General features: G+C 42.6%; 1 long non-coding RNA gene across 1 annotated transcript; it reads left to right on the top strand.

Moving 5' to 3' along the window:
• Positions 1 to 8272: 8272 nt before the first annotated feature.
• LOC136009160 (uncharacterized) lies at positions 8273 to 10820 on the top strand. Its single transcript, XR_010610370.1, has 2 exons — positions 8273 to 8492; positions 10532 to 10820. It is a non-coding gene; the product is annotated as an uncharacterized LOC136009160 (long non-coding RNA).
• Positions 10821 to 23005: the final 12185 nt, after the last annotated feature.

The following is a 23005-nucleotide window of genomic DNA, read 5'->3' as shown; positions in this document are numbered from 1 at the left end:
CAGGGCTTGGCACTGATGAGGACAGCTTTTGTTTTAGTTATGTGACTAAATTTCTTCTGCAAAAAAGTTAAAAAAGAATATAGTGAACTGTGGGTTCAGTTTTCACAAATTGTATTTCTACTATGAATGCATTTCTATTACCAGGGAATTATAAGATGTTCCAAATTCACAATAATCTTTACAAGCTATGTTTATTAATGTTACATGTTTTTCCAGTATCAGTGTGAATCAGTTCAAATAAAAATTACACTTACTTTTTCCCCTTTTACTCCTGGGGATCCACATTCTCCTCTTTCACCCTTTATAAGAAATCAAAAAGTTAACAGCTAAACAAGATGTTCTGATTACACTGCATGCATTGAAGATTGTGCAAGCAGTTCAGCAGCACAAGAGGCTCAGTAGATTCTGAGGATCTGAGAGTGGCATCAGTAGTTACGGTCTGTAGAAGATATGATCTGCTCTACTCAAGAGAGATACATTTTCTCCCTGAGAGTGCCTACCAAATTTCCAACCTATATCATGAGAGGATAATACATTTAATATCTAAAAAGTTTTGCTGTACTTTTCCACCTCTCTGTGTTGCCTCTCTATATTCTGATTTCATATTTATGATGTCTGAGATTTCCCTAAATAACAAGTGTTCAATTGTATGAACGGAATGAAGAAAGAGAATCACTAATGTGTTCCACTGATGAAAAAGCACGTGTTCCACATATGAAAAGTAGACATGAGAGTCTACTTTTCCCATTTCCATGAAATGTTTCAATGAAATGGATGTTTCCATGAAATGAATGTCAATAAAATCAACAAAAGCACTTTTCTAATGAATACAAACATTCAGAGAAGCACTGCTTTTATTAACAATGTTAAGAGGTAAGTATCTAAACCAAGCATATTCAAAATGGGATGGTCTGTTTCTGTTCTGATTATGATGGTCCAGCTTGCAACATAAATTTCAGTTCTAGAATCTTGAAAGTTGTTGTATTATTTTTTTTTTTTTTGGCTTCTTGGAGAGACTGTCTTGAGATGTTATTTTATTTTTTATCAAGCATTAGCCCTTACAGGTTATAATTAGCTTAAAAATAAACTTGTTGTAAGTTTTTTGAAAGACAATGATTGCCATGTCTATATGTAGTGTTTGCAGTGAACAATTTCACATTTTTTCCACTCAATCTCTTGTTCAATCCTCAGCTTTCTTTTTCCTTCCAGAAGCCTTATTTCTGGTACTTGACATTTTCCTTTTCTATTTAGATTACATTTTCCGATTTATTTATTTATTTTTTTTTAATTCCAACAATCCATTCTACAAGAATCTACATAAATGATGAATTTACTTGTAGGGATTGCATTAGGAGCTCCCATATAAAAAAGATGAGACAGGCTCTTCTTTCCATTCTGTTACATACACGATCAGCAAGTGACAATCTATTTTCAGACTGCTTCATTTCAATAAAAATCTTACCTTGTCTCCTTTGTAGCCAGGAGTTCCCTATTCAAAGATTAAAAACAAAAAAAGGGGGAAAAATCATAAAAAAGAAAGCAAAGGCATAACATACTGCTAACTTAACTAGGGAAAAAAAAAAAAATCCAAACCAGTACCCAGTAAAGAATTATGTTTCAGAAATTCAGCTATTCACAACAAGATAATATTTCCCTAGAATCATTTAACATATAATTCCCTGCAAATTTAAATGTATACTTTTTCCTTATAATATTAGCTGTAAATACACCATTTAGTTTGCCAGCCTCTTAGCAAATATATGCTAACACTTCAAGGAGACTTTTAAACTGAATTGATCTATGTTAACCTTTCTACTGTGAATCAACAAGAATTCAAGCTAAGAAATATCAGATCTCAGAACTCACTGGAGGACTATCTACATGTTTTAGTGATGACATTTTCAATTGTATCTTTGGGATAAATCTAATGCAAGGCAATACAAAATCACGTAGCTTCAAAAGTTCCTTTTGTCAGTGGCATCCCATCTCTACACATAAGCGCATGGTTAGGCTGTTTCTGTCAGTATAGATGCTTCTCTAAATCAGAACTTAATTCAGGTGCTCTGAATAATTGAATAAAGTAGATATGTGTGAAAACGAAAAATTGCAGTTCAGTGAAACCAAATTGTGAATCAGAGTCTGGAAGATAATCTGAAAAGACCAAATACAAGTTAAACCTGTAGTAGTCACGTACCTCTTTAGTTTTTTCACCATGATCTCCTATTGAGCATCGCCCTGTTGGAAGCAAAGGAATATGAGTGAAATATGTATTCTATTTATCACTATTACACTAAACAAAGAACACTGTTTAAGGAGCTAAAGTAGCTTTATATTTATGAACTTAAAGACTTCTTCCTCCCACAATCAAGGACACATGATTCCTGAACATTAACATAGAAAACTCATCAGCTGCTATTAGATGACTGAAATCCTAAGTCATCAGAGCAAGCCTCCCTGCTCCAGAGATTTGTGTACTGTTAAAAAGCTCTGTGGAACTTCAGAGAGCCTTCAGCTAGGTTCAGAGACTTCTGCTGTCAGTGAAAAACTGGGATGATAGGCAGTGTTAACTTGGTACCAGTTAAGTTTGAAATTTTTTTTCTCTCACTTCTAAAGCAGCTCACTATAAACCTCTCACAGCAAAAGTCAATCTTTTACATCATACTTTAACATACTTTTCCCTTGCTCTATGTTCACTTCTATGGTTTGCATATGACCAGATAGAAATTTGTTTTATTTTTCTAAATTTGCTTTACCTGGTTTCCTTTTGGTCCTGGCTCATGTTTTTCTCCTCTGCCCTGAAACAAAGCAGGAAAATGTTATTACTATTGTGAGGATAAAATTCTCCAGTTTCTCTAAGACTGCATCCTTAGGGACAGGCAAAAATAGTTCTGAAATAAGCTCAGGCAGAAACCCACACCAGTTCAGGTATGGCATGTATGAAAATACTTTCACAGCTAAAAAAACCCTGGTATTGTAAGGCATCTGTGATTTTTAAAAAAATCAATATTCAATGATAATTACATTTTCTACAGAGCATTTGAAAATCTAACCAGGAAAGTGTAACAGAAAACACATGCGGCTCCTCCTCCTCATTTTTCAGTCACCTATCTGATCATCTCAGCTTAAAAAAAACCCTTGTGCACAGAACAGCTTAATGTTAATATTCAGCAGCTCCAAAATAAAAAATTATTACACCATTATTCCTGTCTGGAGGATTACGAAGGTGGGAACTTGAAAGCTCAGTGTATGTGTGTACATATAAAAAATACATATATAATAGGTTACATCTAACCATTTTGGACAAAGTAACTTAAAATTATTGGATATTACATTTCAAATTGGAAACAGGGATTTTAGTTCCAGATGCACATTGTCCAGAGTCAAAGGACTGGACTTAGTCAAGGGACAAGGCCTTACTGTCATAACCTGCTATGCATACGGTTGACCAGTTGCCTAGTGTCTAGGGAGAAAGGCAAAAACCTCTCTATGTACCTTAGTTGTCTCTGGGGAGCTAGTAAAGATACCAAAAGGATCAGAGAGGTCACACACCATCTGAACTCCCACTTTTCTCTTCTTTACCAGAGTCAAAAAACAGTTATGTGTTGAAGTGTCACAAAAGAGTTGGAGGCAGAGTTTCCGAACTTTCCTCATATATGCCATCACCCACAATCTTTTGAATCTGTCTCTCTTATACAAAGAGAAGCTGCTAATGGAAGTAAACCTGTACCTAATGGACCTTTCTTTCCCCATTGAAAGATTCAAGAATAGCTTTTTTATTTGGGCTTCAAAATAATGTACCGATTTATACACAGTGTTCTATTACCCAATAATATATTACCAAGATAGCATATGATCATGGATAGATTTTTTTTTTTCTGAGCTCTTGTAACAGTGGCCTTTCACAGTGAATCACTCGCTTCTTTTTGCAATAACATGCACAGGAACTCCTTGCTTTTTACAGACATAATAGCCAATTTAAATACTTTTCAACATTGATGTCAATGATTAAAATTCAAACTCTGGAAGCTTTTCAAATGGATGCATACTTACAGAATCACCTTTGTGTCCTTTCACTCCCTTTTCACACTCACAGTTCTTCCGCATACACTACAAGGTGAATAGAAGCATGAAGGAGAATATTTTTCAAATGTATTACTTCCAATTTTAAAACAAAACCTCTGTTTTTTCCTAGCCATAACTGGAAAATATGAAAGTGGAATAACAAAAAATAAATTATCTTCTAAATCACATTTTATAAATGCATACATAAGTTGTTAATTACTAGCTAATTATCCTGAAATATATGGAGACATACAAGATGGTGAATCAGGAATTTTAAGAAAATGGTTTTACCTTCATCTTTTTGCATAAGAGAATAAGGATTCTTTCCTTTCTTTCTGTTTTGCCCATATACTAGCTGATTTGTTGTCACAGCCAGAAGTAAAAAGCAAAAGAAAAAAAATTTTTTCCACATAGTGACTTTGATCCCAACTAGATTAATTTTCATTCCTGTTAAAAGTGAAAAAACACCTGTGAATACTTCATTTATAGATACAAATAAATACAGATACTTCACAACCAACCAGAACACATACCTGTGGGAAGCACAATTCTAGAGACAACATGCAAAAAACTATTATGAAAAGTCAACGGGTAGGTGATTTAACCATAGCAGCCAGTACAATCTCAACTGTAGCTCACATGTATATTAGAACCTGTTTTATTAGACAAGAAATATGGGTCAAACAAACAACTTAAAAACCACCAGCGATACCTTTATTTTTCATTTGAACATCTAACAAAGAAGGATAAATGAAATTGTTACTAATGCATAAGGCTATTAACATACTTTGCTATTAAAGTAATTATATCAAATTAGCAGAAATATTATAGAAAACTTGGAGCATAGATTGCATCTAAAAATCCCTAATTGTTAGGAGTAAACAAAAATATGGGTGTTTTGGGATGCAGATACATTGCCTAGGTCTGGAGCATCAGTAACAACTTATTCTTCTAAGAAGCAATGGCTTAGTAATGAAATTCAGTACATGAATGTATTATTAATATTGCATGGCTGTAACAGAATGTGTGCAATATTTTCCATAAAGCCAATATTCTATTATGACAACGTACACTAGGAAAATTAACATACAACATTTAAATCAGTGATCCAACAGATGTCTAAACTGAACTCCTGTAAAACTGATTTGCAAAAAATGTGTGTAATTTACAATAATTAATTTTCAATAACATTAATAACAAAGACAAGATATTAAATTTAAATATCCTTCCTAAACCTTTTCAAGTCCATCATGCAGTTACAGAAACCATAAGTGCAGTCTTCTAAAGGTAGAAAGGAAATAACTAAGTCTTTTACCTTCAAAAGCATTCAAAAAGCAAATTGCAAATTCAGTAAGGAGTCAGGGTAGAAAATATGTTCAGTAAGTCATGCTAGAAAATGTGTTCTGTTTATAAAAAAAAAAAAAGCAATCTGCCAATAAATAGCCTACCCTCTTGTAAGTGGCTCTGTCTTGCATCTAGATCCTTTATAGTCCATTATTGCTCTTTAGTTGGCCAAAATTTAAATGAATATAGGCAGGGCTGAGTGGGAGACCAAGCAATTCTATTAAAGTGACAATGTCAGTCTGGGAGCACAAGTGCTTTCCCATTTTAAAGAACTGACCTTTTACATTTAATAACTCACTTTAGACAATCTGCATCTTCACCCGCCTCTTTGCCAGCCACACTTCTTCATCTTGTCAATGTTAAAGCTGCAGCACTGGCTAGATCAGAGATGTGGGATTAATACATTATAATTTGTAAGCTAGAACTGAATTCTGATCCTATGGAAGACAACTTAAAAAAAAAAAGTCTTTGTGAGCTGTTTTCCTCAGAAATCATTTCTGCTCTTTTAAGCCTCTGAGGGGTCAGACAGACAGGACATCTGAAATGGGGCTGTAATTTCACCAGCTCTCAGAATGCTGTAAGCAAATTGTATTTGCTCTATCTGATGGCAGGATTCAGGGTACAATTGTATTGTCATAGTGTTACGTAAAAGATCAGGATGAAAGAAAGTATGCCAATGGTAAGCCTCAAGGACACAGGACATGCCTTGAGGGAGTTTTGAGAGATGCCCAGCAGAAAGTCAGTGCCCAGACTCTGGAGAGGCCTAGTCTACAGGCAAGACAACCCTGGTGCCTTGGTGGCAGAACACAACAGAGAGCTCTTTTGCATGCTGCTGCAGAAGAGAGGACTCACGCTTTGCCACTGGTATGAATCAGGTCCCTGGACTACTATGTGATTAAGCACTGAAGCGTTTCAGTTATAGATTAAAAATTAGAAACGATTTGGCCATTTCAAAACCACATTTTAAAAAGATAGCTTTGACTGAAGCAGATTTTTTGGCAGAGGCCAAATCTTTCAGCAAATATGTAGGATTGAAAATGTACAAACAGTTGTTTATTAATTATCCAACAGTAGTGAATAGCTTTAAAAAAAATCTGCCTAAATGCTATGTAAGCTTCACTCTAACTTTCCTCAAGATAGATTTTCTAGACTTGAGATCACCTTGGTAGCTTATGTCTGGGACACTACTTTCAGTCAGATGCACCAAAAACAGATTCAGTAACTAATTCTGTAGGACAGTAATGCTGCCTATTAACTGCTTGTTGATGTTTGTAAACTCAAAGACTGTGTGTGTTCTTTTTGTTCCAGCATCTGATGGAAGTTCCATAGCAAAATTGATACCTCTCATTACACAGAAGACACTTTCAGCATGGCAAGTGGCAGGCAAAGCTTACGAATTGTCTTACCACAAAAATATGAAAGTTGAGGCTTTGCATCTTACCACAAAAATATGAAAGTTGAGGCTTTGCATTCTCTGTAAGTAGTTTCTCCTTTTCCAGTTTTGTAGAAGAGTGCATCTGAAAGTTGAGAACGCAAAGAATAAAGAATTTGTAAACGTTCTTTTTGGTATTGCAAATTTAATAAGTTTATTTAGTAGAAATGGAGTGAATACCATGCCTATCAATTGCCATCGGTATGTCCTTCCTGAAGGCAATCAATTTTCCAAAAAATGCTAAACCACATACATTTATTCTGCACCAAGCATAGCTCTTACATGGCATGCCCTTTAGAAAGCTGTCAGAGCACAATACAGTAGAGTGCAAATACTTGCTCTCAGAGAATTGTTGGTCTCCTGATCAAGAAATTTCATTAACAATGCTGATTAGTTTGTTATGATCCAGATTTTATTATGTGGAAAACAGAAAAACAGAAAGAAAAAAGAATAACTATAAATCATAAGATTAACATTACTGTTGTTTTATACAGTAAATGAAAAATGGAAAGTATTAAAGTCATTTAGATATTCCACAAGCCTAAGGCAGCAAGAAGGGCTTCTGTAAGAGCATAAGTAGCTAACACTGGCCTTCTGTGATTAGAAATCCACTGAACTACACCTGCAGCACCCTACACCCATGGGATGCTGCTGCTCAGGGACTGGCTAGGCATAGGTGGTGTGCAATTGTTCTATTTGCATCACTTAACCTTTCTTGGTCTCTCTTTGTTGTTTTCCTTTTCTTATCATAATATTTTAATTACTAAACTGTTCTTATCTCAGCCCCTGAGTTTTCTCACTTTTACCAGTTCTCTTCCCCCATCCTGCTGGTGCAGGAAGTGAGTGAAGGCTACGTGGTGCTTAGTTGCCAGCTGGGGTTAAACCATGACAGGTTGCTTGTGAGAGCTGTACATCTGCCATATGATTGTACATTGTACCACTTGCACACAGAATTGTAAGTTTGTGCACACTCTGTTAACATGAGATGTACTGGAGGAACATGCTGCTACCAGAAAAACATCATGCATGTCACCACTGCTAACGCTCTTTCCGCAGTGCAACCAAAGAAATATTAGCTGTCCCAGCTGCTGCATCCTGCTTCTGAAAGGCATCCTGATGTAGAAACTTCTACGTTATCTGTTGAGAGCTTTTTAACAAACAATGGGCATGTGAGCAATCCAGGACTCTTGCCATTGGTTAGAGTTTGTAGTAAAGATTAATGGCCTACTTTACAGGTCACTTCAGGGCAAAGTTGTGGCCACATATGCGGAAGTTCTGCAGGAGGGAAACGACTCCCGGATGCTGAAGAAGGGACCAATCAGCTGTCTTTGCATTGTGTGTAGAAACCAATCATTATAAAGCTTAAGTGCAGGACCAAGCTTGGAAGCTATAAAAGGCAGTGCTCTAGAGTGAATAAAGGTCAGTTTCTGATTACATTAATCAGCGTGCTGTCCACGGATCTTCTGCAAATGGCACCTGAACAGGGACCCTCTTGCTGTTGCTTGCCTGAGCGAAGAAGACAGCTGGAATAGGAGGGGAGCGGAAAAGCTGACCGAAGGGATTGCTGTCCCGGCAACTGAAGAAACAGAGTGCACTCTGAGGTATCCACGCGGAAAGGGAAGCGTGATGAGAGAAGGAATCTCATCTAAGAGAGGTGAGTGGTGGGGGAGGAGATGGGAGTCTCACTGTCGAAAGAAGAGGCGGCAGTAGTAAATCTCCTCCAACATATCCTTTCTAAGAGAGGACTAACAGATGATGATGGTACCTTAAAAGCCCTTTTAAAATGGGCAGAGGACTGGGAACTAATTTCGGCCGTGGGTGCAGCTTTTGAGATACACACCTGGGATCAGATTGGATCTGCTTTATGGGAAAAAATTAGTAAGGGATCCAAGGAGGTTCAAAAATCAGCTACGTTGTGGCAACTGATTAAAGAGACTTTAGAAGAAATGAAAATTGAAAGGGCAGCCGCTGTGTCTGCATTCGCTACGCTTTTGCCGAATTCCTCTGGGACAGAATCCGCTTCAAATGAACTATTTTCCCCGATATCAGTGCCCAGACGGGTGCCGATACAAGCCCCAATCATAAATCCCCTTCAACCATTACAATCAACAGCATCTGAAGTGAAAAACTGACTGAGGACAGAGATGAAGATGATCCTTTGATCCAGTCCCTATTGACCCTGAGAAGGAGCCTGTGCATATTCATCGGACTGCTGTTGTTGCTGTTCCTGAGGTTCTGATGCCTGATCAATTCTGATGCTGACCTGGATGGTCCTTTTGACCCAAGGCCTATTGATCTGGAAAAGGAGTCTGATTTATATCCCCCAGATCCTCATGATAAATGGGCAGTTGTAGAGGGAGAAGCGAGATGGGTGGGGGATGCAGATGTATTGTGTGCTTTCCCTGTGATGTATGTGCTGGATCAAGACCCATGGTGGGAAGGTCTCTTGTATGCTCTTATCAGGGGTATTGGGCGGACTGTGGCGGACCGTGGACTTGGGATCCCATACACAACTCATTTGATACAGTCTCTCTGTGATACTCATGTACTAGAAGTTGGCAAATATAAGTATGTCCATGTTTCTATTGACGCTTGGAGACCTTTATAGATATTGCTGGCCACTTCTTCTGACGTAGGCTGGCCACCTGTGTCAGAATGAGTGTGCATTTTGGTCAGTATAAAAGCCCAAGCCTCATGAAACGTGGGGGAGGCAGAGCCTCTGCGGGGACACTCGCTAAGGTTGAGCCTGCTACCTCTCACTGCGATGATGCTTCTTGGAGCTGGTTTCCTGATAGTCTTCACAGGGTCCTTGTGCCACTTTCTGTACGTGAGACTGTGTAGTGGGCGTAATGATTGTCTAAATTTTGTGTTTCAAATATTGTAGTTGTGTGGAGTGTGTTTATGGGATCCCATATGTGTGTGTGTGTGTGATGAGAGCAGATGGTGTCCTGTGTATTTTTTTGTTGTCGGGTTCATGTAAAAGTTTTTAACAGGTAGTGGTTTAACATTTCAGGCAAGAAAGGGTTAATGCAAAAGTGCGGTTGCTAGCTTGCTGCTGGTTGCTGCTGAAGCAGCCAGGCAGCTGTAGCTGCTGTGGAGTAGGCAGGCATTTATAGCTGCTGCTGAGAAGGGCGGTGTTTGTAGCCGTGCAAAGCAGGGTGAGCAACTTTGGGGGAAAAAAAAAAAAAAAAAACAAAAAAAACCCCGAAACCAAAATAAACAAACAAAAAAACAACCAAGAAACAAAAATCAAACCTCTCCATCTATTGAAGTATTGAGGCAGTTTGTAGAGACACCACAGACAAAGCCTAAAGAGCGCCTGCAACACAGTGGGTGCATGGTAGGAGCCTTGCTTAGTGTGTTTAAAGTAACCTGGGGGTGAATCCAACACTTGGAGGAACAGATCGCTTGAAACAAGAACTGCTAACTGAAAAAGCGAGAGGGGTAGTGCAACCACAAGCTTTATCAGCCATCACCTAAGCAGCATCAGGGTGGCAGAGAAAGAAGAAAAAAAAAAAAGGTAATGATGCAGCAAACTCCTTGACTGTTAAAAATGTGCAGTTTACTTCTGCAGCTGCTTTACATTCCTTTTGCATCAGAATGCCTCTACTTTAAGGAAACACTTTAACCTGTCTACTTTTCAAGAACTGATAACCTGGAAGAAGGGGTATATTTGTGTTCTCCTACCTACAGGTCCATGGCAGCTGCCTGCAAAGTTTGTCAAGCCTTGCCATGAGTTGGACAGATGAGTGAAAAAACCCAGTGCCTGAGCTACAGGAGCCGACCGTGAATACCCCAAGCAGAATGAGATAGAGGAAGAGAAAAATGAATGATTGCAAAACATCACTTCGAGGCAACTGAAAAGTAACAACTTGAATAAGTGTGCTTGTAAAGTAGCTATTATTAGAGGCTGTGATTTTGTGTATAAAACCACTTGTATTTACTAGCCAGTTGCTAATACGAAACTACACCTTGTATTGTATGGATTTGTCACTTGCAAAAGAGATGTTAGAGCATGCAAATTTGCAGCAGCTGCTAGAAAATGCTAAGGCAAAAGCTAGAAAGATTCTAATATGACGGTAGTGTTATAAAGCAGGTAATGGAACAAATTAAGAGGGTGGGAGAACTCCACTGGTAAGAAATTTCTTTGGCTAGTCCCTCGCTGCCATCAGCATCTTCAACATGCTGCTGCACCCTGTAATAGTTACTCTGCTAATGTAAATCTGTATGCGCTTTGCCATAGTATCACAGAATCACAGAATCCCAAGGGTTGGAAGGGACCTAAAAAGATCATCTAGTCCAACCCTTGTTACTGGATGAAGCAGGTGAAACTGCATTGACAACAAGGTGCAAGGACTGAGGTTGGCCAAATGCCCGCTACCACAGACAAGGGCAAGACTGGGTTGGCCTCTGTGTTTGCCACCAAGAAGAACCTTTAGCTCCACTGTTGGCTGCAACCCAGCAGGTGTGGAGCGCTGGGGACACATGCCGTACCAGACCTTGATGTGAGGGATGGCCTCCCGTGTTATCAGAGAGCCATCCAGGAGAAAAAGGGCAGGCCCAGCAGCCTGTGGCTGGCATATGTTGGAGGTATGATCTAGTCCAAATCCCCTGCTCAGATAGGGTCATCTAAAAGATATATAAAACAAAAAAAGGGAATGCAAGGATTTTCTCCATGTGGCGAACGATTCTTTGCCCAAACCACTGGTTCTGTATAAAGACCTACATGATAATGAGTGGAAAGGACCAGTGCCATTGCTGACATGGGGTCGAGGATACAGCTGTGTACAGCTATCGACAGGACCATACTGGCTGTCAGCGAAACGTACAAAGCCCCAGAACTCAACAACATAAAGAAATGGCTACGACAGAAATCTTTGTAATATCTGTTCTATTATGTGTGACCATGGGTAATGGACAAGTATACTGGGCACATTTGTTAAATCCCCATTATTCCGACCGGTTACGTGGTGTGTAGGATTCACTGGTATGCCATGTTATAAAGATTCAAGTGACTTCAAATCAGACTAATCTTACTGAAATACAAGGAATCGTAAACTCTTGTCCTGCATGTCAACACACAGGCTTTGGCCTTGGTATTGGAGTAAATCCTCGAGGCATTTTACTGCTACAACTTTGGCAAATGGATGTCACTCATGTTCCAGAATTTGGATGCCAAAAATATGTTCATGTCTCTGTCGACACCTTTTCCATGGCAATTTGGGCCATCGCTCAAACTGGAGAAACTTCTCACCATGTTGTGAAACACCTTCACACCTCTTTTGCTGTCTTAGATGTACCCCTATCTCTTAAAAAAGACAATGCTCCAGCCTATACTTCTTCTAGGTTTCACCGCTTTTGCTCGCTTTAGGTGTGAAACATCTCACTGGACTCCCTAATTCACCCACTGGACAAGCAACTGTTGAGCAGGCTCACCAGTCCCTTAAAAACCTGTTACTTAATCAAAAAATGGGGGAGAGCAGTGTAGGACCTATTGAACGCTTGGCAGAAGCATTATATGTGTTAAATTATTTATGCCTAGCAGGAGAAAGGGAAGAACCTCCCATGGTAATTCACGGTAGTGCCTTAAAATCAGGATTAACAAAAAAGGAAAAGATTTTTGTTCAATACAAAGATCTCAAAACATGAGAATGGAAGGGGCCGGTCCAGGTTTGTATGACTGGTCGAGGCTATATGTGTTTGATCACAGGAGAAGGCCCTCGTTGCATTCCAGCGTGATGGGTAAAACCTTGGAAATCACCGATCGAGGAAACCTCAGAATAGCCTCAATTATAAGTTGGTGGATGATGGCTATGACTTTAGGTCAAGCATTACATACCGTAGAACCACGAGAGAACATGTGGATCACATGGGCAAACCAAACAAACCAGTCATCCGTCTGCCTCTCCATGCCCACTCCTGGGGACCCTTTTCATACTTTAATCGGCGTCCCTTACCTGCACCTGGAACACTGGACCAATTGGATAAATAACAGGATGGTTTTAAATGGCTCTTTCATTAACCAGACATGTCATAGAATTTATGATTGTACTGTTCCAGAAAACAAACCAGTCTGCTGTTATGGGGAAGTGAATCAAACAGGGATGGCTGGAGCAATGATCATTAATGCCTTAAATGCCACAATGCCTTGGGACCCTCAGGAGTTAGATCTCTGGGGATCCTTAGCAGGCAATGGGTCATGTTTTTATTTTGGGGGAAGGGCACCTACAGGGGTAAACTTTTATAAGAAATATATTTGGACACAATGGACCAATATGTCGAGTAATTACAATTATAAAAATTATAGAAAAAAGGATATTGTAATGGAGCAATAGGTGCTGAGACCCTAGGTATTAAATTTTCTATTTGGAATAATAATTTGTCAAAACAATTTCCTAAAAGATATTTTTTAATCTGTGGACATAGAGCTTGGCAAGGGGTACCAAAAAATGTTCAGGGAGGGCGATGTTATATAGGGAAGTTGACTATGTTTGCTCCCAGCATGAGGGATGTGCTACCATTTTATAAAACCGAGCAACAAAAAAGAAGATCAGTATAACAACTAGGACCAAACTGTAATGATAATGTTAATATGTTAGGTAAAGTTGGAAGAGTTTTTATGTCCGCTTTTATTCCCGGGGAGACGGCTCGGAGGGCACTAAAAGACATAGAACGTTTAGCTTGCTGGACTGCAAAAGAGATTAATATCACATCTAATGCCTTATCAGAATTATTAGAAGACTTAGTGTTAGGCATGCAGTTTTACAAAATCGTGCAGCCATAGATTTTTTGCTTTTCGCACAGGACCATGGTTGTGAAGATTTTGAAGGGATGTTGTCCTGAGTTCAGCAGTAGCAGTTATTTTTCTCCTTCTTAGTAGCTAGTGCAGTGCTGTGTTTTGATTTTTTGGCCTGGGAACAGTGTTGATAATGTGGATGTTTTCAGTTGCTGCTCAAATGTTTGATCTGGCCAAGGACTTTCTGAGCCTCGTGCTCTGCCAGGGAGGAGGGGAAGCCAGGAGAAAGCAGAGACAGGACACCTGACCCAAACTGACCAAAGAACTATTCCATACTACAGCACGTCACGCCCAGGATGTAACTGGGTGTTACCTGGAAGGGCACGGTCTCTCTTCGGGGTGGGGGGGGTCAAACTCGTTCGGCGGTGGTATCGTGTTCTCTTCTCTTGTTATTTTCCCTTATCAATATTATCATTGGTGGTAGCAGTAGTGATTTGTGTTATACCTTAGTTACTGGGCTGTTCTTATCTCAACCCGTGGGAGTTACATTCTCTCGATTCTCCTCTCCATCCCTCCGGGAGCAGGGAGGGTCGGGGTGGGGGGGAAGGAAAGAAAGTCAGTCTCACCTCTGTGCCTGGTAAAATCTTGGAGCACATTCTCCTGGACAACATGCTAAGGCACATGAAAAACAACAAGGTGCTTGGTGACAGCCAGCATGGCTTCACTAAGGGGAAATCCTGCCTGACCAATTTGGTGGCCTTCTATGATGGGGCTACAGAATTGATGGATAAGGGTAAAGCAGTTGACGTCATCTACCTGGACTTGTGCAAAGCGTTTGACACTGTCCCACACGACATCCTTCTCTCTAAATTGGAGAGATATCAATTTGATGGATGGACCACTCGGTGGATAAAGAACTGGCTGGACAGCCGCAAAAAAAGAGTTGTGGTCAATGGCTCGATGTCTGGCTGGAGACCGGTAACGAGTGGTGTCCCTCAGGGATCGGTGTTGGGACCGGTCTTGTTTAACATCTTTGTCGCTGACATGGACAGTGGGATTGAGTGCACCCTCAGCAAGTTTGCCGATGACACCAAGCTGTGTGGTCCGGTTGATACGCTGGAGGGAAGGGATGCCATCCAGAGGGACCTTGACACGCTTGTGAGGTGGGCTGATGCCAACCTCATGAAGTTCAACCACGACAAGTGCAAGGTCCTACACCTGGGTCGGAGAAATCCCAGGCACAGCTACAGACTGGGCAAAGAAGAGATTCAGAGCGGCCCTGCAGAGAAGGACTTGGGGGTGCTGGTCAATGAGAAAATGAACATGAGCCGGCAGTGTGCGCTCGCAGCCCAGAAAGCCAACCGTATCCTGGGCTGCATCAAAAGGAGCGTGACCAACAGGTCGAAGGAGGTGATCCTGCCCCTCTACTCTGCTCTTGTGAGACCTCACCTGGAGTATTGTGTGCAGTTCTGGTGTCCTCAACATAAAAAGGACGTGGAACTGCTGGAACAAGTCCAGAGGAGGGCCACGAGGATGATCAGGGAACTGGAGCACCTCCCATATGAAGACAGGCTGAGGAAGTTGGGGCTTTTCAGCCTGATGAAGAGAAGGCTGCGTGGAGACCTAATAGCAGCCTTCCAGTACCTGAAGGGGGCCTATAGGGATGCTGGGGAGGGACTCTTCATCAGGGACTGTAGTGACAGGACAAGGGGTAATGGGTTAAAACTTAAACAGGGGAAGTTTAAATTGGATATAAGGAGGAAATTCTTTCCTGTTAGGGTGGTGAGACACTGGAATCGGTTGCCCAGGGAGGTTGTGAGTGCTCCATCCCTGGCGGTGTTCAAGGCCAGGTTGGATGAAGCCTTGTGTGGGATGGTTTAGTGAGAGGTGTCCCTGTCCATGGCAGGGGGGTTGGAACTAGATGATCTTAAGGTCCTTTCCAACCCTAACTATTCTATGATTCTATGAAAAAGAAAAAGGCGGGGGAGTGAGTGAATGAGCTTTTGTGGTTGGGTTTAAACCACGACAGTTGTTTTTGGCGCCCAACGTGGGGCCCGAAGGGTTGAGATAACGACAGAGATGATCAGATTGATAGTTGTCACAATGCTGATTTATTGGCTCTCAAAGCTGTTTCTCTTGATCTCACAGTTTCAGAATGCTGTACATTACTTAGGGCTGGTATTTGCGGTGTTAGTGTTTATCAGATGGGGGGCTTGGGTTAAGGTTCTTGTTTCACTGTACTTTATGGCGAAGACTTGTAATACAGACAGGCTCCGGCAGCAGGGAGGTATGGATGTGGCCGTGGACTTGTACGTGGCTGTCCCGCTGCTTTTCACCGCCCTGGCCGTTGTCCTCTCCTCAGTCTCCGTGAGGCTGTGGGGAGCCGAGGGGGAGCGGCCCCAGGAGCCAGCGGCGGCCGAAGTGGCCCGGGAGAGCGGCCTCGGGGACCGGGTGGTGGCGGGAACAGGACCGGAGGCCGGGAGGAAGGCGGCTGCTGAGCAGCGGGAGGAGGCAGCGGAGGAGCCTCGCCTCGCCTCGCACAGGAACCCAGCCTCGTGACGGCCGAGAGCATCCACCGGAAGCCGCCCACCGAGCCCCAGGAAGATGCAGGAGTCCACGCAGCATTTCCCAGCAAGGCAGAGGGGGAAGATCTGGACTCAGGAAAAGAGAAGCTTGGTGGTGGGAGAACCGGCAAACACAGCAGCTACACCAGCCCCAGGGACAAGTACAGCTGCATCATTTGATAGTTTTGAAGGTTTTGAGTGGCCTTTGGGTACCCTTGGGACCTGCCTGCTGATTGTGATGGGGATCAGCATGTTGGCACACATACAGAGTTTTGTGGCACACACCACCATTTTGTCTGATCTCAGAAGTTAAGCAGAGTCAGGTTTGGGTCTTCTCTGGGGTTAGACGACGATATGGGAGGACCAAGAGATCTTCCCCAAGGCTGGACAGTCATGAGTGGCAGGGTGTGTGGGACAGTATGAGCAAGTATCTAGTCCATTGGGCCCCTCCAGTACTTTGGAAGCATAGGAGATGGAAGGCAGCTGTATGGAGTCCTCAGCAACAAGCTGCAGAAACTGCTGAAGGGAACAGTGAATTATTTGGAGCCTGGTGGGCCCATGACACTTCAGGCCATCAGGGCAGAGATGCAACATAGAGATGGACTCATGATCGAGGGGTGGACTTAGCAATGGACACTATTGCCCAGGTTATTCACAAGTGTGAACACTGCACACAGCCTCTCCTGCTCTGAGAGACTGTTACAAGAGATGGAGTCTGACACCATGGACCAGATGGACTCAGCAGCTTTATAGGGACTGGTCCATGCACTAAGATAAGAGTGCACTGAGATAAGAGTGATGGTATATTGAAAATGTGGGATCTGAGCATGACATGAATGGCATGGAATAAGGGGTGGATACTGTCCTGGGCTCAGCAGTAGCAGTTATTTTTCTCGTTCTTAGTAGCTAGTGCAGTGCTGTGTTTTGATTTTTTTGGCCTGGGAACAGTGTTGATAACACGAATGTTTTTAGTTGCTGCTCAAATGTTTGATCTGGCCAAGGACTTTCTGAGCCTCGTGCTCTGCCAGGGAGGAGGGGAAGCCAGGAGAAAGCAGAGACAGGACACCTGACCCAAACTGACCAAAGAACTATTCCATACCACAGCATGTCACGCCCAGGATGTAACGGAGAGTTACCCGGAAGGGCACGGTCTCTCTTGGCGGGGGGGTGGGGTGGGGTGCGTCGAAGTCGTTCGGCGGTGGTATCGTATTCTCTTCTGTTGTTATTTTCTCTTATCAATATTATCATTGGTGGTAGCAGTAGTGATTTGTGTTATACCTTAGTTACTTGGCTGTTCTTATCTCAACCCGTGGGAGTTACATTCTCTCAATTCTCCTCCCCATCCCTCCGGGAGCGGGGAGGGTCAGGGTGGGGGGGAAGGAAAGAAAGAGGGAGAAAAAGGCGGGGGAGTGAGTGAATGAGCTTTTGTGGTTGGGTTTAAACCACGACAGATGTGTTGTATGAATCTGTCTGACCATTCTAGTTCAATTCATCAACAACTATCCCAATTAAAAGATAGCATGAAGAAATTAATGATCAATCATGGTTTGGATGGTTGGCTCAAAAGTTCGTGTATTACTGGGTGGTTTGCAGATTTGTTTAGATCAGGCATTATGATATTATTAAGCATTATAGTCTTTGTTGTTATTATTAGTATAGTATGGTGTTGCTTAATGTCTGTAGCATCGCAAATGATTAAAGCGGTCTGGATTGCTCAAAATAAAGCAGGCGGATTTGTTGAGAGCTTTTTAACAAGCAATGGGCATGTCAGCGATCCAGGACTCTTGCCATTGGTTAGAGTTTGTAGTAAAGATTAACGGCGTAGTTCACAGGACACTTCAGGGCAAAGTTGTGGCCACGTATGCGGAAGTTCTGCAGGAGATAAATGACTCCCGGATGCTGAAGAAGGGACCAATCAGCTAGTGTTGCTCCCAGATGCTGAAGAAGGAACCGATCAGCTGTCTTTGCATTGTGTGTAGAAACCAATCATTATAAAGCTTAAGAGCGGGACCAAGCTTGGAAGCTATAAAAGGCAGTGCTCTGAAGTGAATAAAGGTCCGTTTCTGATTACATTAATCAGCGTGCTGTCTGTGGATCTTCCGCAGTTATCTCCTGTCAGATGATGGATGAGTATGCGTCACCTCCACTGAGGTTAACTGTCTTCATTAAACAAATGTTGTCTTCAGCATACAGACACTAAAGAATTTCAATTGAATTAATCTTTTATGTTAAATATCTGGTAATGTTATATATAAATGATAATTACCGGCAGCATGAGGCATCTGTTGGATCAGCCACAATAGTGATGAGTAAGGACTGAATTAATAACAAATTAGTCACATGGGTCACTCATAGTGCTTACATACTTAGCCTTATGCATGCTCAGATAAAGGCTTGTAAACAGCCTGTCTATCCATCCCGGAACCGATTATCAGCTATAGAAGAATGTTTCTTCCAGCAGTTGGCAAGGTTTATCTGCACTATGTGCCAAAGCAAAATCGAGTGAATGGTATCCAGCTGTGTTCAAAGATTTCTTCTTTTTTTTTTTTTTTGACCTTGAAACTTGACTCATCTGGCAGAGATCAGAAAATGTTAACATTTATGGTTTTTAGATGTAATAATTTGACTGGTCAAATGCACACAAAACTTGGTAGTTCTCAGAAACATGCAGTATTCAAACAGCAATGGATTCAAGTTTGGTTGTCTTTCTCTGGCTAGAAAATCTGTAGATCTGTTACATGTTGTATGTAATTGGCCTCTGGAAACAGCCTAAGCTCTTCTTCGCTACTTACTGTGTAGGATCTTAAGAGTTCCATTACAGGACTGTAGATTTACAATTCAGAGCTTTATTTTTTTCTCTAGTCTTGCCAGTATACAGTTTCATAACTTTATATTCATTTAGAAACCAAATCTGATGGAAGTAATGCCTCCAGATTTACCGAACTGTTTCTAACACTACTAATACTTCCTGCTAAGCTGTTGAGTACAGCAGTGTTTCAATGACTGCACTCAACCACATGCTCTTAACCACATGCTCAGTGCATCCAGCTCCCAGGACTACTGAATCTGCCTAAATGAGATCAGTACATGACCATACTAATGCTCTGGTTTGCAACACAGTTTTATCTGTAAAGCTCACATTGCTATTGAATTTTGAGTTAAAAAGCCTTTAGTTTCTGCTTTCACATTAAATCACCTCTTCTATTGGAAAAAAAAATAATCTATCAGCCTTCTTTCCTGGTACAATACCTATCCTCCTTGAATCTTTCAGGTACTGGAAGGCTGCTATGAGGTCTCCATGCAGCCTTCTCTTCTCCAGGCTGAACAGCCCCAACTTTCTCAGCCTATCTTCATATGGGAGGTGCTCCAGTCCCCTGATCATCCTCGTGGCCCTCCTCTGGACTTATTCCAGCAGTTCCACGTCCTTTTTATGTTGAGAAAACCAGAACTGCACACAATACTCCAGGTGAGGTCTCACCAGAGCAGAGTAGAGGGGCAGGATCACCTCCTTTGACCTGCTGGTCACGCTCCTTTTGATGCAGCCCAGGATACGGCTGGCTTTCTGGGCTGCGAGCGCACACTGCCGGCTCATGTTCATTTTCTCATTGACCAGCACCCCCAAGTCCTTCTCTGCAGGGCCGCTCTGAATCTCTTCTTTGCCCAATCTGTAGCCAGGCCTGGGGTTGCTCTGACCCAGGTGTAGGACCTTGCACTTGTCATAAGAGGAAATTATTATTCTGTAGCTTGGAAAGCCACAACCAAATGCAAATGTGGTACAGATCTATAAAACTATGGAAAAAGGTGGGTATTCTATAGTACATGAATGTCTTATGCCAAAGGACTTACACTGTGGATCAGTTTGTTTGACGATGTTAACCAAAATTTCCTGCCCAAATTTACATTTCGCCCTCCCCCAAGTATGCTTTTCTCTCAATAAGAATGACAATAGTCACTATAAAGAACAGTAGACTTTTTTCTGGCTAGGAGACATAGCTAATTGATGCAATTTGAAGTATTTTAAACAGTTTAACAAAACACTGTTCCCAGTACTAGACATACATTAATTCAGTGCCATTGTTATCCACACACTCTGTAGGTAAAGCCGTGATTATATGCCCTTTGAAAATCAGAATGTAATAAACATATCAAAATGATCCTTTAGTTGCTGAATTCAATTTATGTAAGATATAAAGATATTTCTGCTACCTAAATCCTGCCCTCTGGTGTATCTATATGATAATGCATAACAATAGTATTTCATACTGGGTAACTCATTCAGCATTTAATTAGGACACAGCCTATTAGGAGGGAGGATATCTCCTGGAAGAAATAACTTTGCTCCTTAGTTCCTGTCTGATCCTGAGAAACAAAATACTCATTTCACACGTTCCTCTCTCAGATACCCAGATTGGGAGTGCCAGAACCTGACACATGGATCTTCTAAGCACTACAAAGTCAATGAAAGCTGAAAGTCATCAGTAAATGTATCAGCAAAGCACAGTTCAAGCGCGGCGACCAGAGCCAGCAAACAGAGAGCGTCGAGGCAGAGGGTCGAGGCAGTTTGCGCGTCAGTTCGCGCGGGCAGGCGAGCGGGCAGGCGAGTGGGAAGGAGAGCGGGCAGGGAAGCGTTCCAACCGCCTCATCGAGAGGACTCGCCTGGAGTACAGGAGGGGGAAGGAGTGCTGAGAGACGTAGATGGATTGATTGACCAGATAGATCATGGTTACAACACGATTGAAAGCTGTAGTGAGTACTAATGTGGGTATCCAGACTGAGCCTTCCTGCAGACATGCAGCTGCGCAGGTCTCTGGCTGCAGCGAATGCTTGAGCCTGGCACTTGTATTGGAGGGAGCCAGTGATACTGCTTGTGTTCGCTGTGAGCAAATAAATGACCTGCTCAGGCAGGTGGCTGAACTGAGGGAGGATGTTGAAAGGTTGAGAGCCATTAGAGAGTGTGAAAGTGAAATAGATTGGTGGAACCACACCCTAAGGCAAGGGCAGAGGGAAGTGGTTCAACAAGTTATGGATCCCCTTCCCTCCTACCATCAGACAGAAGGAGAGAGCTTACTGGACAAGGATGGATGGAGGGAGGTTCCTCCTCAGAAAGGTAAGCGAAAACCCTCACAATCCCTTCCTCCCTCCCAATTGCCCTTGAATAACAGGTACGAGGTCTTGGAAATTCAGGGCCAGGTGAATGGAGATGGAGAGGCAAATCTATCTAGTGAGTCACCCAGGGCTAGTCACTCACCCCCATGCCTCAGAACTTCCCCAACCAAGAAGAAAAGAAGAGTAATTGTGGTGGGTGACTCCCTTCTGAGGGGAACAGAAGGGCCCATTTGTCGACCGGATCCACCCCACAGGGAGGTCTGCTGCCTGCCTGGGGCTCCGATTAGAGATGTTAAAAAGAAACTCTCTGAACTGGTGCAGCCGTCTGACTACTATCCGCTGCTGGTTTTTCAGGTTGGCAGTGATGAAATTATTACGAGGAACGTAAGGGCAATGAAGAGAGACTTCAGGGCCCTGGGACGGCTGGTTAAAGGGTCTGGAGCGCAAGTGGTGTTTGCCTCCATACCTGTTGCAAGCAAGGGTGAAGGGATATATAAGAAGACTCTGCAGGTTGATGTATGGCTACGTGACTGGTGCCAAAGGCAGGGGTTTGGGTTTTTCAGTCACGGGCTGCTGTATGTGACACCTGGTTTGCTGGTGACAGGCGGGACACACCAGTCCCAGAGAAGAAAAAGGGTTTTGGGGCAGGAGTTAGCAGGGCTTATTAACAGGGCTTTAAACTAGTTATGAAGGGGGGAGGGGATTTAACTGGGCCTGTTGGGGACAAGCCCAAGAGGAAGATGCTAGGGATTGAAGGATGGCAGGCTAAGGAGGACTATCAATCTCTTGTTTCACTTGTGGGAAAGGATAGCTTTTTAGACCCTGTCCTGCAGGGGAAAAAGGGTACTAGGACTGGCTCCCTGAAATGCCTTTACACCAATGCACGCATCATGGGGAATAAACAGGAGGAGTTAGAAGTCTGTGTGCAGGCTAAAGGTTATGATCTAGTGGCAATTACAGAGACATGGTGGGACAGTTCACATGACTGGAATGTGGTCATGGATGGCTATGTCCTTTTTAGGAAAGATAGGTCAGCGAAGCGAGGTGGTGGTGTTGCTCTTTACGTGAGAGAGCAACTAGAATGTATTGAGTTCTGTCCGGGGTCGGATGAGGAGCAAGTGGAATGTCTGTGGGTACGAATTAAGGGACAGACTGGCACGGGTGATACAGTTGTGGGGGTCTATTACAGACCTCCTGATCAGGACGAAGGAGTTGATGAGGCTTTCTACAGGCAACTGGAAGTAGCCTCACGACTACATGCCTTAGTCGTCGTGGGGGACTTTAACTACCCCAATATTTGCTGGAAGACTCACACAGCCAGTCATTCGCAGTCTAGGAGGTTCCTCGAGTGCATTGATGATAATTTCTTAATGCAAATGGTGGACGTACCAACTAGGAGAGCAGCGCTGCTAGATTTAGTACTCGCCAACAAGGAGGGTTTGGTCGAAGTGGTGACGGTCAATGGCAGCCTTGGCTGCAGTGACCATGAGATGGTAGAGTTTAGGATCCTGTGTGGGAGGAATAGAATACCTAGCAAAGCCACAGTTCTGGATTTCCGAAGGGCCAACTTTGGCCTCTTCAGTCAACTGCTAAGGGAAGTCTCATGGGAAAGTGTACTAGGCGGTAAAGGGGCTCAAGATAGTTGGTTAGCATTCAAGGACCGCTTCTTCCAAGCTCAGGATCGGAGCGTCCCAATGAGTAGGAAATCAAGTAAGGGATCTAGGAGACCGGCGTGGTTAAACAAGGAGCTGCTGGGCAAAC

The sequence above is a fragment of the Lathamus discolor genome, chromosome 2 (assembly GCF_037157495.1).
Source record: "Lathamus discolor isolate bLatDis1 chromosome 2, bLatDis1.hap1, whole genome shotgun sequence".
NCBI lineage: Eukaryota > Metazoa > Chordata > Aves > Psittaciformes > Psittacidae > Lathamus > Lathamus discolor.
The sequence above is the reverse complement of the archived record's forward strand: the minus strand, read 5'-3'. Positions and strand labels throughout refer to the sequence as shown.